Genomic DNA, 22101 nt, shown 5'->3' on the forward strand with positions numbered 1-22101 from the left:
TATTTTCTAAGTCCTCTCTTTTTTGCAGGGATAGGAATAGAAACATCTGCCATCAACAGGGAAATAATGAACAGTCTCTCTTTCTGAAGGGTACTTAAGGGGACAGTCTAGGGCACGGGGACAGGAGGAGATCACCCCATGACCTGATCCCATCAGTCCCATCAAGGGAAATAAATGTACCCAGAATAGGCAGGGTTAGCCCTTCTGGGGCCCCATTCTCTGGGGAGAGACAAAGTCATAATCAAACCCCTATTATCCAATGCAGACGAAAACAAATCATTTTAAGTAGCGGTTGGTGAATATTTTTTTCATTTGTCTGTTCTGTAAATAATCATCAAGGCCCTACTATTGGCAGAGCACTGTGTTAGATGAGTGGTTATTTCACCTGAGGTTTGAGTCTCTTAGTGGCTGTAAACTCAATAAACCGGGTTGCAGACAACATTTTTAATTTTTTTTTTAATTTTTTAAATTTTTTTTTTAAGATTTTATTTATTTACTTGAGAGAGAGACAGTGAGAGAGAGCATGAACGAGGAGAAGGTCAGAGAGAGAAGCAGACTCCCCATGGAGCTGGGAGCCCGATGCGGGACTCGATCCTGCGACTCCAGGATCATGACCTGAACCGAAGGCAGTCGTCCAACCAACTGAGCCACCCAGGCATCCCAACAGACATTTTTAAAACAGAGCAGAGGGGCGCCTGGGTGGCTCAGTGGGTTAAACCCTCTGCCTTCGGCTCAGGTCATGGTCCCAGGGTCCTGGGATTGAGCCCCACATCGGACTTTCTGCTCAGCAGGGAGCCTGCTTCCCTTCCTCTCTCTCTGCCTGCCTCTCTGCCTACTTGTGATCTCTCTGTGTCAAATAAATAAATAAAATTAAAAAAAAAAAAGAGCAGAAATTATCAAGTGAATTGCATGCAGAAGGGGTGTATTCATGAAACTCCTCCATTTTGTGTGTCTCTCTCTGTGTACCCATTATGATCTAAAATTGATGGTGAAGCACAATTTTAAAAGCTTCAAAATAATACGTTAGTCTTCAGGGATTCAGGAGTGGACAAAGTAGATCAAGCAAATACTCCTCGTGATACTTCATTAAATGGAGTTGGAATAAGTATTACCGAGGGGTACCTACCGGATGGTACACAAAGCATTCCCCGTGGGAACCTAAGCTAGTGTGGAACTGGACATCATGGCAGGTGGACACAGCACAGTGGGCATCCCGAGTTTGAATGACTTCAGCCCATTCAAATATCCGGTAGAAGGCCAGGTGTGAGGGGTGAGTGGGGAGAAGAGCCTAGAGCCACAGATTTCCAGTGCTGTTCCCAGGCAGTGGGAAGTCACTGGAAGGATTTTAAGGAAGTGAACCACATGATCCATTTGTCTATTTTGGGTATAAGGTTGAGAATAAATCATCTTGAGATAACATTGCCTCTCCCCTTCTCTTGTCTTCGAGTTTCTTGTCTTAGAGTTGTGTAGTCGCATACATATTCAAATAAGAGTCAGTGATTTGGATTTAAGGCAGGTGACATATCTGACAGACCTGTTGGAGAGGAGATGGAAGGTAATGGGTTTGAGATTAGGGTGGTGGCACCGGAGCAAGAAAGAATGGATGAAGGGAGAGATTTGCAGAGTAGTCCATCCTAAGCGCTCATTAAATGCTAGCTTTCAGCAATTATTTGCATGTGAATTATTTGGCTTATGGATTTTAACTAGTCTTGCCTTAAATATCAAACTGACTTTGCCACCCAGCAGAGCTGTGTATTTGGGTAAAAAGTGTTGATCGTTTACTGATGGTTTAGGTAAAACACGAAGCTTAAAAAAAACTTCAAAGGTAATTCAAAGCCAAAGACTACCAAGAAGGAGACGTTTCCCTCCTAGCCCGAATCCTCCCTCTCCTACCTCCATGAAAGTTTTCTTCACCGTTCTCAATTTCTTAAGAATTCAAAATATATTTTGGGTATTTGATGGGGGTATTTAATGAACTGGAATGGAGTGTTCTAGAAAATGAAAGGGCCATGCCAGACACACTACATAGGGCAAACGTCTAATTCTCTCTCCTTGTCTAGGGTGTAGAAAGAACTCTGAGCTGGGAGCTGGTACTTGGGGAATCCAGTGCTAATGTTATCATTTAGGTGCTATATCACGTATGAGCTATTACTTATGAGTAACCTTGAGCAAGTTTCTGCCCCTTGTGGAAGTGTCAGTGTCCTTGCCTTTGATGAGGACAACATCTCTCCCTCGTGGTGCTGGAAAGAGGATCAAATGAATTGGCAGATGTGGAAGTGGTTTGAAAATAATAGCGTACTGTCGGAGCATGGAGAGGAAGAATTACAGAGCAAATTAAACCTCCATCCTCAAGGCTGTGTCGGTGCAGCATTTGAATCTGTGACATAAGCACTTCTCGGTAAGCCCTCTCTTCCAGAGGGGCACAGTATTTCAACCTAAAAATTTGGTGGTTGGGCCGCCTGAGTGGCTCAGTTGGTTAAGCGGCTGACTTCGTCTCAGGTCATGATCCCAGGGTCCTGGGATGGAGCTTTGAGGTGTGGTCCCTGCTTAGCAGGGTCTGCTTCCTCCTCTCCCTCTGCCTGTCGCTCTGCCTGCTTGTGTTCTCTCTCTCTCTCTCTGTCAAATAAAGTTGTTTAAAAATAAAAGCTTGGTGCTGTTTTTAATGCCTCTAAGACTTGGGAGGAGAGCAGAATCTGATCCACAAGGTTAGACACCATGTGTTCTCTGCTGTCACATCTCAGGATCTTAGACTTGTGAAATGTACAGGTTTTGTAACTAGAGCCATCTAGTGTTGAACTGACTAAAACATGCAAATGCGCGCGCACGCCCGCGCGCGCACACACACACACACACACACACACACACTTTTTTGCTTCATGTTCTAGGAAATAGCATTTGGTTCTCCTGACACCTTTGAATAGTATTTTCATTATGACCTAATTGTAGGATAAAATGACTCGAGAATTTATCTAGTCCAGCTTCCCTCTAAAAATCATGGCTGCCAGAGCAACCCTCCACACTCTGTGATTTAAACACGAATGGAGTAGCTCCCTCTTCCTCGTCCCTGTTCCTTCTCATAGTCATCCTTGGGTTTGGTGAATGATCTTGAAATTAGAGTTTCCAGATGACGCATTGTTTTATTTTTTAAGCAATATTATTTCAGCCCCAAAGCAAAAGCAAATACTGCTTTTTGTAAAAGAACAATTTTAGAAAAAAAAAAATCTGACACCAAGGCAGTATTTTCCTTTATTAATATTAGAGAGCACCAATCATTGGTCTTTAATTTGTGTCATTTGCTGTGCTCTATTTTCTTTACTGTAAAGAAAAACTTCCCACAGGAAAATCTCTGCTAACTTTCAGATAATTTCTTCAGAAGGGTCATCACATCCTCTCTCTCTCTCAATCGCTCTCTTTTTAAGTAGGCTCCATGCCCAGCATGAAGCCCAACATGGGGCTCGAAGTTGGGACAAGTCCTGAGCTGAGATCAAGAGTTGGACACTTAAACATCTGAGCCACCCAGGTGCCCCAGATCATCTCTTTTTTAATGATCATGTTATTATCTACTTCCTTGAGTTTACTTTACTTTTGATTTAATTCTACTTTAAAAAAATATAAATATATAGATATCTGTATATATCTATATATGTGTGTGTGTGTATATATATCTGTATGGTGTGCAACACACATACACACGCCCCAGACAAAATAATTGTGGCCTAACCATGATGTTTCCCCGCCTTTCACACAAACACACCACTCCTCACTCTCAATGGACATTTTGAATTCTTCAGGTGAACAAAGAATCTGAGAAGTTCTATGTGATATCATTTAGGGCATATTGATTTTTTTTGCAATAAAACAATCTCTGGCCAGCTCAGCAAACCCAAGTTTTCCACATCCAAGTAAGAAAACATTCATCAATTTAAAAAAAAAGAATTCTTGTAAAGACTGGAAGGACTTGGGAGTTAATAACAGAAATAGAATAATAAAATGTTAATTCTGGGGGCGCTTGGGTGGCTCAGTGGGTTAAAGCCTCTGCCTTCGGCTCAGGTCACGATCCCAGGTTCCTGAAATCGAGCCCTGCGATCCAGCCCCACATTGGGCTCTCTGCTCAGCAGGGAGCCTGCTTCCCTTCTTCTCTGCCTGCCTCTCTGCCTACTTGTGATCTCTGTCTGTCAAATAAATAAACAAAATCTTTTTTAAAATGTTAATTCTGTGCATTAATACCTTTTCAAATGATAAAGCTGAAGTCAGTGGCAAGATTATTGTGAAGAGAACATTAACTTTTCAAACAAAATTGAGGTTGTGGCTGTAAATGGGCCTAATTCTTAATGTGTGTTCATTGTGGTTTATACAAAATGGAAACTTAGCTTTGGAGTGTGTTCTTGTCCTTTGCAAAGCACTTTTGTTGGTTCTTCTCAAAAACCATGTCAGTATTAGGAGTCAATGAAGTATAATGTTTAAGAACAAGAATGGACCTTGCCATCTAGTCACTTGGGTTGATTTATCAACTAACGGTTGACCAGCGAGCTAACTTCAGGTGTGTCTTCCCATTTCCCTGAGCCCCTCTGTTCCCATCTGAAAATAAGGACAACAGCGACACTTACCTCCTAGGTCCAGGTGAGGCTCTCAGGAGAGAAGGTGCAGAAAATGCTTAGCCCAGAGCCAGATTCACAGAAAATTTTTAACTATGTTAATTTTACATTAATCTGTTTTATAAAGAATCTTGAAGTTTAACTGTCCTTACCTTATCCCACCGACCAGAAAACTGAGATTTTTATGACACCCCAAAATGCACTACTGTGAAAACCAGTGTCTCCCTTGAGGTGCTCCAAGGTCATTGCCACGGTTGGGTAGCAACACCATGTGTTAACCCCAGAGGGTCAGCAATGTCAATGTGCTTTGAGAATCACAGATCTCTAGAATTTCAGATGTTGCTTGTACTTGTGTTTTATCCTTGTGGCCACTCTGGGAAGTGATTAGAGCAAGAGGGTGATTTCCTTTTGTTTTGAAGAAGAGAAGATGAGATAGTAAGGGGTTTCATGTGTTGTGCAAGGGGGTCTCGCACCGGGAAATGGCACAGGGTTGGAGAGAAAGGAATGGGCTTTTCCTGTTCATTCTGAGTGGCTTTGGAAGGTTCCTTAATGACTTTGAACATCGGTCTTCTCTCTGTGAGATGGGAGTGATGATTTCTGGCTTACTGTACTTTGTTTGGACTAAACAAGTGATGTGTTTGTGTCATGCCTGGCACTTGGTACATTCCTTTTCTTCTCCAGGACACACTGTGCTGCACCGTGGTCCATGCAAACAGGGCAGACCTGGTTCTCGCATGGCTCCTCACTGCCAGACCTGTTTCCACACAGACTGTTCGAGAAGCCTTCTGCTTCCTGCACTTGGCGACACGCGTCTTCCCTCATTTCTCTAACATTCTTGACCTTCACAGCTTCATGTGTCTCTGGACCGAGCTTCTCTTGTCTCTTTACAACTCGGATTAGATACATTTTGGTAACTTCTTTAGCTACAGTTTCCAGGTCATGAATTTCCTTCTCTACACCCTAATCTGCCTTAGAACCATCCATTTAATCCCTCCATGGAGTTTCTAAACTTGGCTGAATAAATATGCACAAACGTAGATGCAGGCGTTAGTGTGTTAGAAGTTCTGTTTGGTTTCTTTGGACATAGCTGTGCAGTCTTGTTTGCCTTTGTTTTGAATTCCATCTTTTATTTCATAAACATGGCGAACATCTTTCTTTTATGGTCTATGTTTGATAATTATAGTATAGGAGGTGATTCTTAGTCGAATTGTTGTTTCTGTCCTCCCTCTCTGAAAGTGTCTTGTGTCCTCGAAGTTTGTCATTTTAGGTTTCGAGGTTATATTCAATAGGGGCTTTTCAGATGAGGGAATCCTGGGTCACCAGAGTTTGCCTCCTGCGTTGTGAGGGAGGGTCCCTCCAAAGAGGTTTCACATTTGCTTTCTCTGGGACACATTTCTTTCTTTCTTTCTTTCTTTCTTTCTTTCTTTCTTTCTTTCTTTCTTTCTTTCTTTTTTTAAAGGATTTTATTTATTTATTTGACAGAGAGACACAGAGAGAGATACAACACAAGCAGGGGAGTGGGAGAGGGAGAAGCAGACTCCCCGCAGGGAGCCTGATGTGGGGCTTGATCCCAGGACTCTGCAATCATGACCTGAGCCCAAGGCAGATGCTTAACAACTGAGCCACCCAGGCGCTCCTGAGGGACACATTTCTATCTTAATTTTCCTACTTTGGGCTTTCTGAGACAACATGGAATGTAGATGAGATGTACGTATATGTGAATGCATGTGTAAGTGTATATATTTTATATAGAGATGTAAGATACATCTTATATATATATCCTAACACTTGTATAAGGAGAGGTCCGTGGTTAAAATTAGCACAAGTTTTATCTCATCCACAGCAAAGATGGAGACAGGCAAATTCCATTTTCATTTCCCTTTGCCAGGGGCAAACATTTTCCAGTCTATGTTTCATTTTGGTTGGTGTAGTTCATCTAAGCATCCTGGCTCCCAAACTTTTTTTTTTTTTTAACTTCCTTAAATTTGTGTTCTGACTTATGAGATCAGCTATGTATTTATGTGAATGTGCTATGTTCTATCCACATTTCCAGATCTTTTAGTGGGAATTATATTAATTTGAATTGTTTGGTTTCTTATAATAGAAAATAGCAGTTTCCTAACCTGAATAAACTGAATAAAAACTGAAGAAAAGTCTCTTTCTCTCTTATGTAACATAAGTCTAGAGGAAGCAGTCACAGGGGGTGGGGGTACAGAATGGTTGTGAGATTTGATCAGGGGCCCAGCCTCCTTCCTGCCCTCAGCTGGGGTGTGACCCACGGTGTCCTGTGCCAGGATCCTGACTGAGCTCATCATCATCTGTGTAATCCAGACTGCAAGTTGAGAAAGGGGCTAGACATTGTGTCCCTCTCTTAAAACCCCACAGTCCCGTTCAACACTTCCGGCTGTATCTCACTGGTCACAATTTGGTCATATGGCCTTGCCCAGATTCTGTTTGGGGGGTATTGTCCTTCCAAGGCTGCCCCAAATAAGATAATGTTCTTTTACTATGAAGACAAATTTGGGTGGCTAACTAGTCTTTTCCATAATGAGAAGTTTATCAATATGTCTGGCCTATAGGATTGCCACAGAAGGAACTGTTTGACTGAGTGCTTACATCACACTTGATACTGGGGTTACTAGAGCCAGCAGGTACAGCCTGTTTTTTTTCTTTCTTTCTTTCTTTTTTTTTCTCAAAGATGTTTTAAATTTATTTGACAGAGAAAGAGAGTGCACAAGTTGGGGAGCGGCAGGCAGAAGGAAGGGGAGAAGCAGGCTCCTCGCTGAGCAGAGAACCTGATGTAAGGCTCCATCTAAGGAAATCATGACCTGAGCTGAAGGCTGATGCTTAACCAGGTGTCCCGCAGTCTTGGCTGTCATGAGACTTTTATCCCGAGGGATATACTGTCCTATACATAGTAACTTAATCAATTTCCTGTCTCCAAATCTTACTTTTCCTATCTGAAGCCATCAAAAAAAAAGGGGGGGGGGATTGTGTGTGTGTGTGTGTGTGTGTGTGTGTCGTGGTTAATTTCATAGGTCAACTTGGCTAGGCCATGGTACCCAGATATCTGGTCGAACATTGTTCTAGATATTGCTGTGAGGATTTTTTTAAAGATGAGATTAACATCTAGATCAGTAGACTTAGGGCCAAGCAGACTACCCGCCATAATGCTGACCGCCCCGGGCTCCAGCCTGCAAGTTTGTCCTGAAGATTGTGGACCTGCCATAGCTCCAGGATCATATGAGCCCATTCCTTAAAATCTCTCTCTGTCTCCCATATATGTATGTGTGTGTATATATGTATAGTTCCAATTATGTTTATATGCACGCACCCGTCTTGTGGGTTCTGTTTCTCTGGCAAACCATGACTAATGCAGTTTAAAGATCATGGAAGATCCAAGTTGAGAGGAGGTCTAGACCCTGCCAGACAGATGTGGCAAATCACTCTGAGGGGGAAAGGATGAAGCTGCGTGTGACCCTCTCTAAACCCTCAGCAAGCGGGAGCAGGCTCTGGAATAGTAGAGACCTGACCCAGGTACCTTAGGATGGGGAGACAGAGGCCAGCCTAAGGAACCGCCCCCAGCCAGCACTCACACTCACTCACGTACACACATGCGCACGCGCACCGGAGGCAGGCTACCATACAACCTTCATTAGACATTCAATAATCATAAGCCGGAGATGAGGAAATTAAGAAACAAACAGTAAAGGTCCAAAAGCATTTGAAAAGAGTCAGTTTCTTGCTGAAGCAGCAGATTCAAATCCTGGAATGGCCAAGTCTTACTGCCCTCAGAGAGATCCGATAGAAATCTCTTTGCCTCCATTAAAACAAAGAATAGGTTACCATGGGAAAGAAATGATGGGCAGCTAAAAATACTTAAGTGTATCTTGCATTTTGATAATAAGAATGCATTTGGCTATTACTTATAATAATAATTATTTTTAAGGTAAAAGCTACATACTGCTGTTGGTATAGTGCTCCCTGAATACATTGGTTAGTGGAAAAAATACGTATTAAAACGGAATTTGTTGTGTTGGAATGCAGTTGGGTTAAGAAAAGAGAAGGGTGGGAAGTCTTGCTTTATATTTTGTTCCTGTCCCAGGAATGGCTCACTGTGATTAAAGCTCTCCCACCCACTGGTGGGAAATCTTGGTGAAATTATTTACGTTCTTCTTTTTAAATTTTATTCATTTGTTTATTTATTTGAGAGAGAGCACAGGCGCAAGAGAGCACAAGCAAGCACAAGCGGGGGAGGGAGCAGCAGAGGGAGAAGCAGACTCTCTGCCAGATGCGGGGCTCGGGGCTCGATCCCAGGACCCCGAGATCATGACCTGAGGTGAAGGCGGAGGCTTAACCCACTGAGCCACCCAGGCGCCCCGCCTCTCCATTCTGGATGTTTAATTTCCTTCTCTCTAAAACAAGGTAGTCTGAGAATAATTATATAAAGTGCTTCACCTTTGTCTGGCAGACTCTGAAATATTCAGAGGACGTTAGCTATAGATTACTGAAGCAAAACAGGAGTTCCAATGATTTACTTCCCGATCCAGAAAGGTTTACTGAGGAAGGGGGAAGGGAAGAATTCCCTTAACATATAAAGAGACTGTGTTATGGCTCACAGAATATGCAGTTTGTGGCAAAACACACAGCGGTGTGCTTGGTGTTGGGGGGAATGGTGGAGGGGAAGGGGGGGTGCTGTGATGTCCGAGCCCTGGGCTGGGAGAAGGCCACTCGCAGCGTAAAATGCAGAACAGGTTGTGTTTGCTTTGGCCAGCTAGAGTATTTTTGGATTTGGTTGCTGGAAATATTTTGGCCTGTCCATACAAATTACTTCTAACCCATTAACTTCACACAACAGAGCACCACTGAAAATAGAAAAACCAAACTTTACAACCTCCCCCCAATCCTGGTCACTCAGTTGGAAAACGAGCTCCCTGTTAATGGCACTTACTTGGGATTCTTCTGCTGCAAAAGGGACATTCAACCAAAACACCAATTAAAGGCACATTTAATTCACCAAGACCTACTTTGCTGAGTTCCTTTGAGTTCAAACATCTGACTACTGACTGTGCCAGAAGAGTTGTTTTTCTTTTCTTTTTTCTTTCTTTTTTTAATTTTTAGCAGGAAAAGTTGATTGACATTTTTACCATTCTGTGAACTTTGTACATTCTCATATGACTGTAGCTAGGACAGACCTTTAAAAGTGATTCTCTCTCATTAGGACACTCCTATGTTGTAGAGGGTAAACAATTATGCCATGTCAGGTAGAAAAAGCAGGGAACCAGCTCTGGCCGGTCTGCCACATTATTTTTGAACCTTAGTTTCCTCATCTGTGAATGGGGGTTTCCACACTTTATCTTCAGAAATGCTTAACAAGAGTAAGGATTTTCTGTTTAAGAACCTGACCTTCATGCTGGGCATGCGGGTGTTTACTACACATTAGTTTCCTTCATAGGCTGATGGGCTGGTGGAAGCATTTTGGACAAAAACCATCATATGGTTTCACTTATTTGTGGAGCATAACAAATATCATGGAGGACAAGGGGTATTAGAGAGGAGAAGGGAGTTGGGGTAAATGGGAAGGGGAGGTGAATCATGAGAGACTATGGACTCTGAAAAACAATCTGAGGGGATTGAAGTGGTGGGGGGGGTGGGAAGTCGGGGTACCAGGTGGTGGATATTAGAGAGGGCACGGATTGCATGGAGCACTGCGTGTGGTGCAAAAATAATGAATACTGTTTTTCTGAAAATAAATAAATTGAAAAAATTAAAACAAACAAACAAACAAAACTACAACAGGATATCAAAGATAAAAAAACAAAAACAAAACAAAACAAAACAAAAAAAAAACAAAAACACCATCATGCCCTGGGTGGGAGATGTCTGCTCCCCCAGGCAGCCGCTCCCAGGTAAGCCTGACTCACAGGAGTGATTGCAGCAGTGCGTGGTATAGATTTCTGGCTAAGGAAGAAGATCCTTTTTTTCCCCTTTCTTCTCTTCCTTTCTTTTTCTTTCTTTCTTTCTTTCTTTCTTTCTTTCTTTCTTTCTTTCTTTCTTTCTTTTTTTTTATAAGCAAGTCTTAGAATTAAAATATTAGCTACTCTTTAATGAACCTGAATTCAGCTCTTCCAACACTGCCTCAGGAAAACCATTTATAAATGTGCAAACACAGAAGTCAGAAGTCAAATCTAGCAGTTTCCTGCTCTCCTACTGTCAGATGCCTGTCGCTAAGAGCACTTTTTTTTTTTTTAAAGATTTATTTATTTGACAGAGAGAAATCACAAGTAGACAGAGAGGCAGCCAGAGAGAGAGAGAGAGAGGGAAGCAAGCTCCCTGCCGAGCAGAGAGCTCGATGCGGGACCCGATCCCAGGACCCTGAGATCATGACCTGAGCCGAAGGCAGCGGCTTAATCCACTGAGCCACCCAGGTGCCCCGCTAAGAGCACTTTTTTAAAAACTTTCAAAAGAATGATTATTAGAGTTTAGAACAAGCACATTCTGGATTTTTTTTTTTACAAATGGTTCCTTAAAATAAACTTTATTTTTACAACAGCTTTTATATTTTGGGAAAGTTGTGAAGATAGTACCTTCCTGTATATCCAGCATACATTTTATTATTATTTGCATGTTATATTAATACAGTCCATGTGTTATAGTTGATGAACCAATGTTGATAAATTATTTCTAGTGAAAATCAATACTTCATTCCGATCTCCTTAAATTTGACCTAATCTTCTCTCTGTCACGGGATCCTACCCAGAGACACCAAATACATTTACCCATCATATCTCCTTAACTTCTTGGCTAAATCAGTTTCTCTAATATTCCTTCTTTTTGAGGACCTTGGAAGTCTTGAGGAGTACTGATCAAGAATTTTGTAGAATGTCTTTTAATTGGAATTTACCTGAAGTTTTTCTTATTATTAGACAGGAGTGATTTTTTTTTTTTTTTAGGAAGAGCACAGAGGTAATGTGCTGTGTATTTATTTATTTTAGAGGGGAGAGGTGGGAGGGGGAGGAACAGAGGGAGAGGGACAAACAGACTCCACATGGAGCCCAATGGTGGCTTGATCCCAAAACCCTGAGATCATGACCTGAGCCAAAATCAAGAGTTGGTTGCTTCACGAACTAAGGCACCCAGGTACTCAGGTTTAGGAATCTCAGGCATGGGAGATTTCTCTCTTCTCCCCCATTTACTCATTCATTCATTTCTATCTGTATGGATTTATAAATATTTATTTTATACTTTGAGTTATAATTAAGGACTGTTTTCTTGCTCATGCTGCTCCGGAATTGGCTGCTGGGAGCTCTTCAGTTAGTTGCTCTGTTTGAGTATAGTCTTCACAGTTAATGTAATATAGTTTTCCTCACAAAACTATGAACTTCTTCAGAGTACGGTATGTGTCTTATTTTGTTTCATCATTTACTGCTGTATCCTTGGTACTTAGAGACATTCTTGAAACATAGTATGTGCTCAGTTAGTACGAAGAGTAAAAAACCAAGACTGAATGAATGAAAGGATATGTCAGACACTATGTAAGGCATATCATATATACCAGTCCTAAACTTCTGAAAAGAAGATATTATTCCATCTTTTATAGATTGCCTCACTTTATGCCCATTGGCTGCCCTGAATATGGCTACTGAGAAGAATGATAAATCTCTCCAAAAAGTCCAATTATGGGTTATATCCATAAGTCTGTCCTCACTGTCATCATTCATTCTTTCCCTGTCTCTTTCTCTTTATACTTCCAGACAACCAGGTACTGTCCATTTTTGTCAATGGCATCAAAAGAGTTGGTGTAAATCTCAAGAAAATATTTAAATGTTGTCAATTCTTCCCTCAATGTGTAAATTATGGGTCCTCCAACCATTTCTCATATATCCCAATTCACATGAGGAATTCCAAAATCTGAGTAAGCTACATGTCTAAATCAATGCAGGGGACTCTACTATCTGGGTGAGAGTTGAACAAAGCACCTCTCTGATCTTCATTAAAGGCTAAGTTGGGACCCCAGGTTTTATTAGTAAATTAGTGACAATGGACAGTGAGGTGTAAGGGAAAACAGCTAGGCTTAGTCAATTAAAAGACAAGGTCTAATCCATCTTAGCTCTGCCATTTCCCCATGAGAGACCTCGTACAAGTTCCCTAACATTTGCAAGCCTCAGTGTTCTCCTTTAGGATATGATAATATTCAAAGTGCCCACTTCATCCTGAGGACTCATTCACTGTACACAACCAATTTTAGAGGACATTTAATTTCAAGATGAGTACCTCTTTCCTTGCAAATGTATTATTATCTTGAATATATTTATTCTTAAATTGTATTCTAATTTATAAAGATTGCTTCCAAGCTCCTCCTCATACTCTGTGATAAACACATTTTTTTTTAAATGACTCTGGACATAGATCATCACTTACTACACTAACTTAAAAACATTGTATTCTAAACCATTGATGCCAAATTCCTTTGTATTGTGGCAAATAATGTCAGACACTATTCAGTCAGGTTGGATGTGTCAGACGAAGAATTATAATGTGGCTATAATCCCAATTGCCAGCCAGTTGCCATGGCCTGAAGAATTGCTTTCTGATACAGCATAAAGTTTCACCAATGATTCATCATTCAACAATCACTGTTGCCTTATAGGATCCTGCAACTCAGACCCTCTTTTTGGCCCTCTCTCTCCAGTTGTTGGACCTGATACCGAAGCTACACTTAGACCTGTGTTAGCAGGAGTAGGGTGGCCTCTTGGTGGTCATGTTCACTGGTTGATGGGTAGAGTCCATGCAGCAAGAAGGACAAGAATAGCACATAAACTGTATACCACATTTTCTATATTTTAATATTTCAATGTGTCTTAGAATCACTGGTGGCCAGGCTGTAATTGTGACATGGTCATTGCTTGATATGCATATTGATGTTTGAAGAATGGGTGCCACTGGGTTTGAGGAATGTCCTAAATAAAACACTGGACCATTCATTTGAAAAAAAAAAAAAAAAACACCAGTGGCCTCACTGGCACAGAAAAGGATGACATATCCTAGATCTAAGGAGAGTCAGACTAAGTGTGAAGTGTTGAGTTGACCTTAAATTTGTTTCCATGTGCCCTATTATTATGTCTAAAAAGACAGAGTGAAAATGTAAACCCAAATAAGTCTAAAAGAACTATTTCAATAACAGATTTGAAAAACCTAAACTTAAGAAAGTATTGTGTCACAGGTATAGAGGTTTTCCTTAGTGCTGCATAAAATAATGGCACGTCTTACAATGGGTGGCATATTAGGTTTGATGCAATGCAGTAGCCAGTGGTCCTCAGATAGTGTAGGCTCTCAGTTTGTTTTAGAAATTCTGGCTCCTGTATTCAGAACACTCTATCCCAAAGCAACAGAATGCACATTCTTCTCTAGTGCACATGGAACTTTCTCCAAAACAGATCACATCCTGGGTCACAAATCAGGTCTCAACTGGTATCAAAGATTGGGATCATTCCCTGCATATTTCAGACCATGATGCTCTGAAGGTAGAACTCAATCAAAAGAGGAAAGCTGGAAAAAACTCAAGTACATGGAGGTTAAAGAGCATCCTATTAAAGAATGGATGGGTCAACCAGGAAATTAAGGAATAATTTTTAAAAACTCATGTAAACAAATGAAAATGAAAATATAACTGTGCAAAATCTGTGGGGCACAGCAAAGATTGTCCTGAGAGGAAAGTATATAGCGATACAAGCCTTTCTCAAAAAACAAAAAAGGTCAAGTACACAACCTAACCCTACACATAAAGGAGCTGGAAAAAGAACAACAAAGAAAGTCTAAACCCAGCAGGAGAAGAGAATAATACCGATCAGATCAGAAATCAATGAAACAGAAACCAAAAGAACAGTAGAACAAATCAACAAAACTAGGAGCTTGTTCTTTGAAAGAATTAACAAGATTGATAAACCCCTGGTCAGACTTATCAAAAAGAAAAGAGAAAGGACCCAAATAAATAAAACCATGAATGAAAGAAGAAAGATCACAACCAACACCAAAGAAATACAAATAATTATAAGAACATATTATAAACAACTATATGCCACGAAATTTGACAATCTGGAAGAAATGGATGCATTCCTAGAGACACATTAACTACCAAAACTGAACCAGGAAGAAATAGAAAACCTGAACAGACCCATAACTGGTAAGGAGATTGAAGCAGTCATCAAAAATCTCCCAAAAAACAAGAGCCCAGGGCCAGATGGCTTCCCAGGGTAATTCTACCAAACATTTAAAGAATTAATACCTATTCTCCTGAAACTGTTCCAAAAAATAGAAATGGAAGGAAAACTTCCAAACTCATTTTATGAGGCCAACATTACCTTGATCCCAAAACCAGACAAAGATCTCATCAAAAAGGAGAATTACAGACCAATATCCTTGATGAACACGGATGCAAAAATTCTCGTCAAAATACTAGCCAATAAGATCCAACAGTACATTAAAGGGATTATTCACCATGATCAAGTGGGATTGATTCCTGGGCTTCAAGGTTGGTTCAACATCTGCAAATCAATCAATGTGATATAATACATTAATAAAATAAAGAACAAGAATCACATGATACTCTCAATAGATGTTGAAAAAGCATTTGACAAAGTACAGCATCCTTTCTTGATCAAAACTTTTCAAAGTGTAGGGATAGAGGGCACATTCCTCAATATCATCAAAACTATCTATGAAAAACTCACAGCAAATATCATTCTCAATGGTGAAAAACTGAGAGCTTTTCCCCTAAGGTCAGGAACACAGCAGGGATGTCCACTATCACCACTGCTATTCAACATAGTACTAGAAGTTCTAGCCTCGGCACTCAGACAACAAGAAGAAATAAAAGGCATCTGAATCGGCAAAGAAGAAATTAAACTCTCACTCTTTTCAGATGATATGATACTTTATGTGGAAAACCCAAATGACTCCACTCCAAATTTATAGAACTTGTACAGGAATTTAGTAAAGTGTCAGGATACAAAATTAATGCACAGAAATCAGCTGCATTTCTATACACTAACAACACGGCAGAAGAAAGAGAAATTAAGGAGTCGATCCCATTTACAATTGCCCCCAAAACCATAAGATACCTAGGAATAAATCTCACCAAAAAGGCAAAGAAACTGTGCTCAGAAAACTATAAAGTACTCATGAAAGAAATTGAGGAAGACATGAAGAAATGGAAAAATATTCCATGCTCATGGATTGGAAGAACAAATGCTGTGAAAATGTCTATGCTACCTAAAGCAATCTACACATTTAATGCAATCCCTATCAAAAGCCCATCCATTTTTTTTTTCAAAGAAATGGAACAAATAATCCTAGAATTTATATGGAACCAGAAAAGACCTCGAAGAGCTAGAGGAATGCTGAAAAAGAAAACCAAAGTTGGTGGCATCACAATTCCAGACTTGAAGCTCTATTCCAAAGCTGTCATCATCAAGACAGCATGGTACTGGCACAAAAACAGACATAGAATGGAACAGAATAAAGAGCCCAGAAATAGACCCTCAACTCTATGGTCAACTAATCTTCGACAAAGCAGGAAAGAACGTCCAATGGAAAAAAGACAGTCTCTTCAACAAATGTGTTGGGAAGATTGGACAGCCACATGCAGAAGAATGAAACTGGACCATTTCCTTATACCACACATAAAAATAGACTCAAAATGGATGAAAGACCTCAATGTGAGATAGGAAGCCATCAAAACCCTTGAGAACACAGGCAGCAACCTCTTTGACCTCAGCCGCAGCAATTTCTTCATTGAAAGATTGCCATAGGCAAGTGAAACAAGAGCAAAAATGAACTATTGGGATTTCATTGAGATCAAAATCTTTTGCACAGCAAAGGAAACAGTCAACAAAACCAAAAGACAGCCAACAGAATGGGAGAAGATATTTGCAAATGACATATTAGACAAAGAGCAGTTATCCAAAATCTATAAAGAACTTATCAAACTCAACACCAAAAGAACAAATAGTCCAATCAAGAAATGATCAGAGGACATGAATAGACATTTCTGCAAAGAAGACATCTAGATGGCCAAAAGACACATGAAAAAGTGCTCTGTATCACTCGACATAAGGGAAACACAAATCAAAACCACCATGAGATACCACCTCATACCAGTCAGAATGGCTAAAATTAACAGGTCAGGAAATGATAGATATTGGTGAGGATGCAGAGAAAGGGGAACCCTCCTACGCTGTTGGTGGGAATGCAAACTGGTGCAGCCACTCTAGAAAACAGGATGGAGGTTCCTCAAAGAGTTGAAAATAGAGCTACCCTATGACCCAGCAATTGCATTCCTGGGTATTTACCCTGAAGGTACAAACATAGTGATCTGAAGGGGCACATACACCCCAATGTTTATAGCAGCAGTGTCCACAATAGCCAAACTATGGAAAGAACTTCAATGTCCATCAACAGATGAATGGATAAAGAAGAGTGGTAAATATATGTATATATGTAAATATATATATATATATATATATATATATATATATATACACACACATATATATATAGGAATGAATACTATGCATCCATCAAAAGAAATGAAATCTTGCCATTTGCAGTGACATGGATGGAACTAGAGGGTATTAAGCTGAGCAAAAGAAGTCAACCAGAGAAAGACAATTGTCATGTGAACTCCCTGATATTAGGAATTTAAGAGACAGAGTGGGAGTTTTGAGGGGTAGGGAAGGAAAAAATGAAAGAAGATGGGATTGGGAGGAGACAAACCATAAGTGACTCTTAATCTCACAAAACAAACTGAGGGTTGCTGAGGGGAGTGAGTGTTGAGAGGGTGGTTGGGGAGGGTATGTACTATGGTGAGTGCTCTGAAGTGTGTAAACCTGATGATTCACAGACCTGTAACCCTGGGGCAAATAGTACATTATATGTTAATAAAAATACTTAAAAAAATTCTGGATCCATTTTTCAGCCAACACTTTTGGTTTAAGGTGTCAGCCTCATTCTCAATAGGTGGGCTCAGGTCTCACATTCCCACACAGCAAAATCCAGAGGAAGAGAAAGATCTTCATGGGCTCATTCCTTAGTTAGCCTTTATCTGTAGGGAAAAGCCTTTTACTGCATGGCTTATGTCTGGTTTTATAAGCCAATTATTGGCAATACTCATGATTAAGAGTAATCACAGTCAAACTTGAATACCATATGGCATCACACACAAAGGGGGAAAGGTGGAAAAAATGTTGAAAGCAAGTATTTAATGCTCTTCTTTTACTTTGCATTAAACTAATGGTACCAAGGCACTTTTTTTCCAAGGCAAATTTTTAAAAAGTTCATTACTATTGTTGAAGCCAAAATATCTTCCCATTACCTGGTTCAACAAGCACTAAATTGTCTTTTCTTTCTTTTTTAAAAAATTTTATTTGGGAGAGACAGGGGGAGGGAGAGAATGAGTGGGACAGGGAGGAGCAGAGAGAGAGAGGGAGAAGAAGGCTCTCTGCTGAGCAGGGAGCCTGATGTGGGGCTGGTTCTCAGGACCAGGGGATCCTGAACTGAAGGCAGATGCTCAACCAACTGAGACACCCAGGCATTCCCAGCTCCAAATTTTCTTATAAGTATTTGTACAAAATGAAATTTGTTTGTAGTTGTCACAATTAAATACGGGCAAAGTTGTAAAAGATTCTCTTAGAACAAATGCATGGTGTTTGTGGTTTGTTAAAATGTTGTAGAACCTGAATATTATATCACAGATGACAACACTTCAGAGAATCAGAGTTGGATGAGGATATTTTAGGGTAGTACCTGTGAAAACTGAACCCTGCTCTTGGGCAGGTGTTTGCAGAAAGTTGACTTGTATCAGCCACATGTCTTTCTACCTGGAAGAGAGAAGATTTGAAATCTGTTCTATAAGCGAGGTGTGTGTTTTAGTTTATTACCTGTGCCACTTCTGGGGAAAGATTCAAGGAGAAACTATCAGTGATCTGTAGATACAGAGAAGCAGGTGTTAGTTTTTGTTTTTGTTTTCCCAGAGAGAAGATGATGGAATTTTAAAATTATGACAACATAGTTCATTTCCTTATTCACAGGAGGGACAGTTAGACCTTCTGGGATTGGGGTGAAAGGTTAGGTTTTTTCCACCCGCCTTGTGGAATTGGGAGGAGAGAGGTCAGAAATCCTGGGAAAAGAGAGCAACAAGGGGGTATGGAGGAATCCCACTTGGTTCTCCATGATGCCATATTTGCAGAGATGTCAAAACAGTGGACTCTGGTATTAGAGAGACCTGCCATTTACTGGCTGTGTGACTCTGTCCTGCCTTGGGCACCTCTGAGATTCATTAGCTCCTCCGTAAAGTAGGAATGGGGGTTCCTGCCTCATTCTCATTCTGCTGTATTGCTTTCTTTCTTAACCTCTCCCAGTCATTCCCTATTTTATTTCAGTTGTTGCTCTCACTCATTACCTGTCCTCCAGAAGAGAACATCAACTCTACAATGGTAGCATCTTCGACTCATTCACTGTGATCTTCCCCGAGTCTCATATGGTGACGACGGAAGAAAATAAAGATGCTGTTTAAGGAATAATGTCTTTGACTAGACGAGAGGGGGATGGGGTCAAGCAGACAAACAGAAAAGAGGGGAAGGAAGGGGGTACAGCTCAGTGCTTCTCTCCAGTTTAGGGCATGTGTGATCTGGTGGGGATCTTGTTAATAGGGCAGGGTCTAACTCAGTGGGGCTGCGGTGGGACCCGAGAGTCTGAATATCTGGTGACGTCAAGGCTAGTGGTAGGGACTAAACTTGGGCTAGAGAAATCATTGAGTCACACAGGGTACGGGTGGGACTAGGGGGATGTGTTTTTAATCAGCTTCCCAGGGGATGATGAGGCATATCATAGGTACAGGATACCGGGGTAAATGAAGAAGCAAAGAGATACAGGAAACACAGAGGGATTAGCTGGGTCGGAATCAAGTAAAGATCTTGATAGTCAAAGAGGTTCAGAGTAATGTACAGTAATGCTAACACTGAATTCAGGGATCCTCTAATATCAGCTTTTATTAGATCAAGGAAAAATGAGGCCTCCGGCACAGATTCCAATATTGCCAAACTTATTATCGCTTTAAATGAGAGAAGATGCCTCTCATCCCGTTGAATGCCCGCATATTCTGGGCACCTGAACTTATCAGCAGACACTGCAAAGAACTTGAAGAGCTTTCTAATACCCACTGCTGTTTTGTCAAGAACCAACTATGTCTAACAAATGAAATGTGCTTCCATGGCAAAGTAATACAAGATAACGAGAATGAGGCAGCCAGCATGTGTCGGCTTCAATGAGCTTTTCTTCTTCATATTTGCAAATTAAATTTCTTTGCAAGGTTCTATTTGGACTGTGCTATCAGTGGCTTAATATTAATAACAAAGAGTGGGAAGAACATATTAGGTAATATTTTGTAGGTCTTTGGCCTTGGGCCACCACTCTGTACTATTTTTTACATGACGTTAACGATGAGAAACAGCACAGTCATTAGATCTACAGAGCTGGCGGGGCTGGTATCTCATGGGCACAATCTAAAATTAAATTGTATTTAAGGTGAGGCAGGATATTAATATTCACCTAATCGGCATTTTGTTGACTGATTATATAACCATTGCATCTGAATAGGACTTGACACAGATGGAACACATTTTTGAGTGTTTGCTGGGCAAAGGACTTACGATGGGTGCTGGGCAGAGTAGACAGAGGACTTGAGTGCTGACTTCAGGGTCCTTGCAACCCCTCGAAGAAGAAGGGGCAAGCACCTGAGTATAGGAAACAAGGTGCAAAGGGTTGCAACCTACCCGAGGTATTAGGAGAAGCCCAGGGCGTTGTGGGGGATGGTGAGAACATGAATTTGGACTTGATTTTGGAATACAGCGACCGTCTTCGAAATGTAAAGTACACACTTGGCCTCTGCTCTCATAGACCATTTATGTTACATCCAGGTGCTGTTCCAGATTTCATGGGTCTTGCCATATATATGTAATTTCACAGTTCCCTTTTTGGGAAAAAAAGTTCAAGGAAGGGCCCCTGCAAGGGAGGGACACAGAAGTTCTGGTGTCAACGTGCCTCTAAGTAGAGCTAGATGTATAGGTTAGCATAGTTTTTAGTACCTAACGTCTGCACTCATCAAATTGTGTACTCGAGTACTGCTGACATAAATTATGATAAATTTTATGATGCAATATTCTACCGCTGCCGAACAGGATGAAGGCGATCTGATTCTATGTATTGATGCAGAACACTCCCTACGACACCATCAGGTGACAAAAGCCAAGTGCAGAACAGTGTCTATAATGTGCTCTTATTTATTTTATTTTAAAGGGGGGGGGGCGTGTATCCACAGAGACACTGACACAGTGAAGAGCTCCGAAGCCAGCAACATTGTTGTCTCCGGGAAGGGGTGCATAGAGGGGAGTCACTGGCCAAGGGAGACCTGCTTCTCCCCTCCCGCCTCTTGCATTTGGTTGAATGCTGACCACGTGTACTTAGAATATTTCTGAAAACAACGTTTAAAAGCAGCCGCAACTCAAAGCCTCGAAAGGATCCAGCATGAAGGTCTGTTTGGCTGTTGCGTGGGGTGAAGGGGGCCCCGTGCTGAAGAAGGTCTTGCACAGAAGTGTTGGGGAGCCAGTGCCTGGAGGGTTCCCCAGACAGTAGCCATGTTTGGCAGACCTTGGCGGGAGGGATTGGAGTCAGGAGGCTGTTTCCGAGCCTGTGGTGACTGCAGGTGACCCGGGCACCTACAAGGAGGCTCTGAGTGGGTTGTGTAGGGAACATAAGCAAAAGGATGGGAGAGATTGGGAAGGCGGACACATCTGGAGGGACACGATGTAGAAAGGGACCACAGGGGACAGAAGAAATAAGACCAGTCTGGTTGGAGAATCGAGTGACAAGGGGTGTCTCCTGAGCACTTTTCCGTCAGAGGGTGTGAATTGTCTTACCAAGCTCTGTCCCTTCCGGGAGGCTCCGGGAGCCATCAGCCCTTCAGAACTTCTTCTGGATGCTTCAGAGAATCCTTTGGTGAGAATCCCTGGGGCCTTATCAGAGGCTGTCACACCTTATCTTCTGAAAATAGGGAGGGAAGCATAAAACTCACTGGACTGCACGGAGATGAAGCCTCTATCCGTGCGCATGTGCTGTGAGAGGCGAGAGTGGGATAGGGTGAGCTGTTCAAGAACTGGCTCTCAGGGCCCTGGGGGGGGGCTCCCCCCATCCCCACCCCCACAAGACACGATCTAGAGGCTTCCTAGGAAAGGTTCCCGGACTCTGCTCCCTGAGGATGTTTCACAATGTTTTCATTAAAGATAGAGATTTTTTGTTCTTTGGAGGTCTGGATGGAAAGCGAATTCTTCCTGGTCACGGTAACTCAAGACCTTCGCTTGACCTTGGGGAGTCGAGGGCGTACTTTCCAGAGAGCTTGTTTCTCCAGAGGAGGGCCTGAGGGTTCCCAGGAGAACAGGAGCTGGGTGCAAGC

Source organism: Mustela nivalis (genome assembly GCF_964662115.1).
Source record: "Mustela nivalis genome assembly, chromosome: 2".
Lineage (NCBI taxonomy): Eukaryota > Metazoa > Chordata > Mammalia > Carnivora > Mustelidae > Mustela > Mustela nivalis.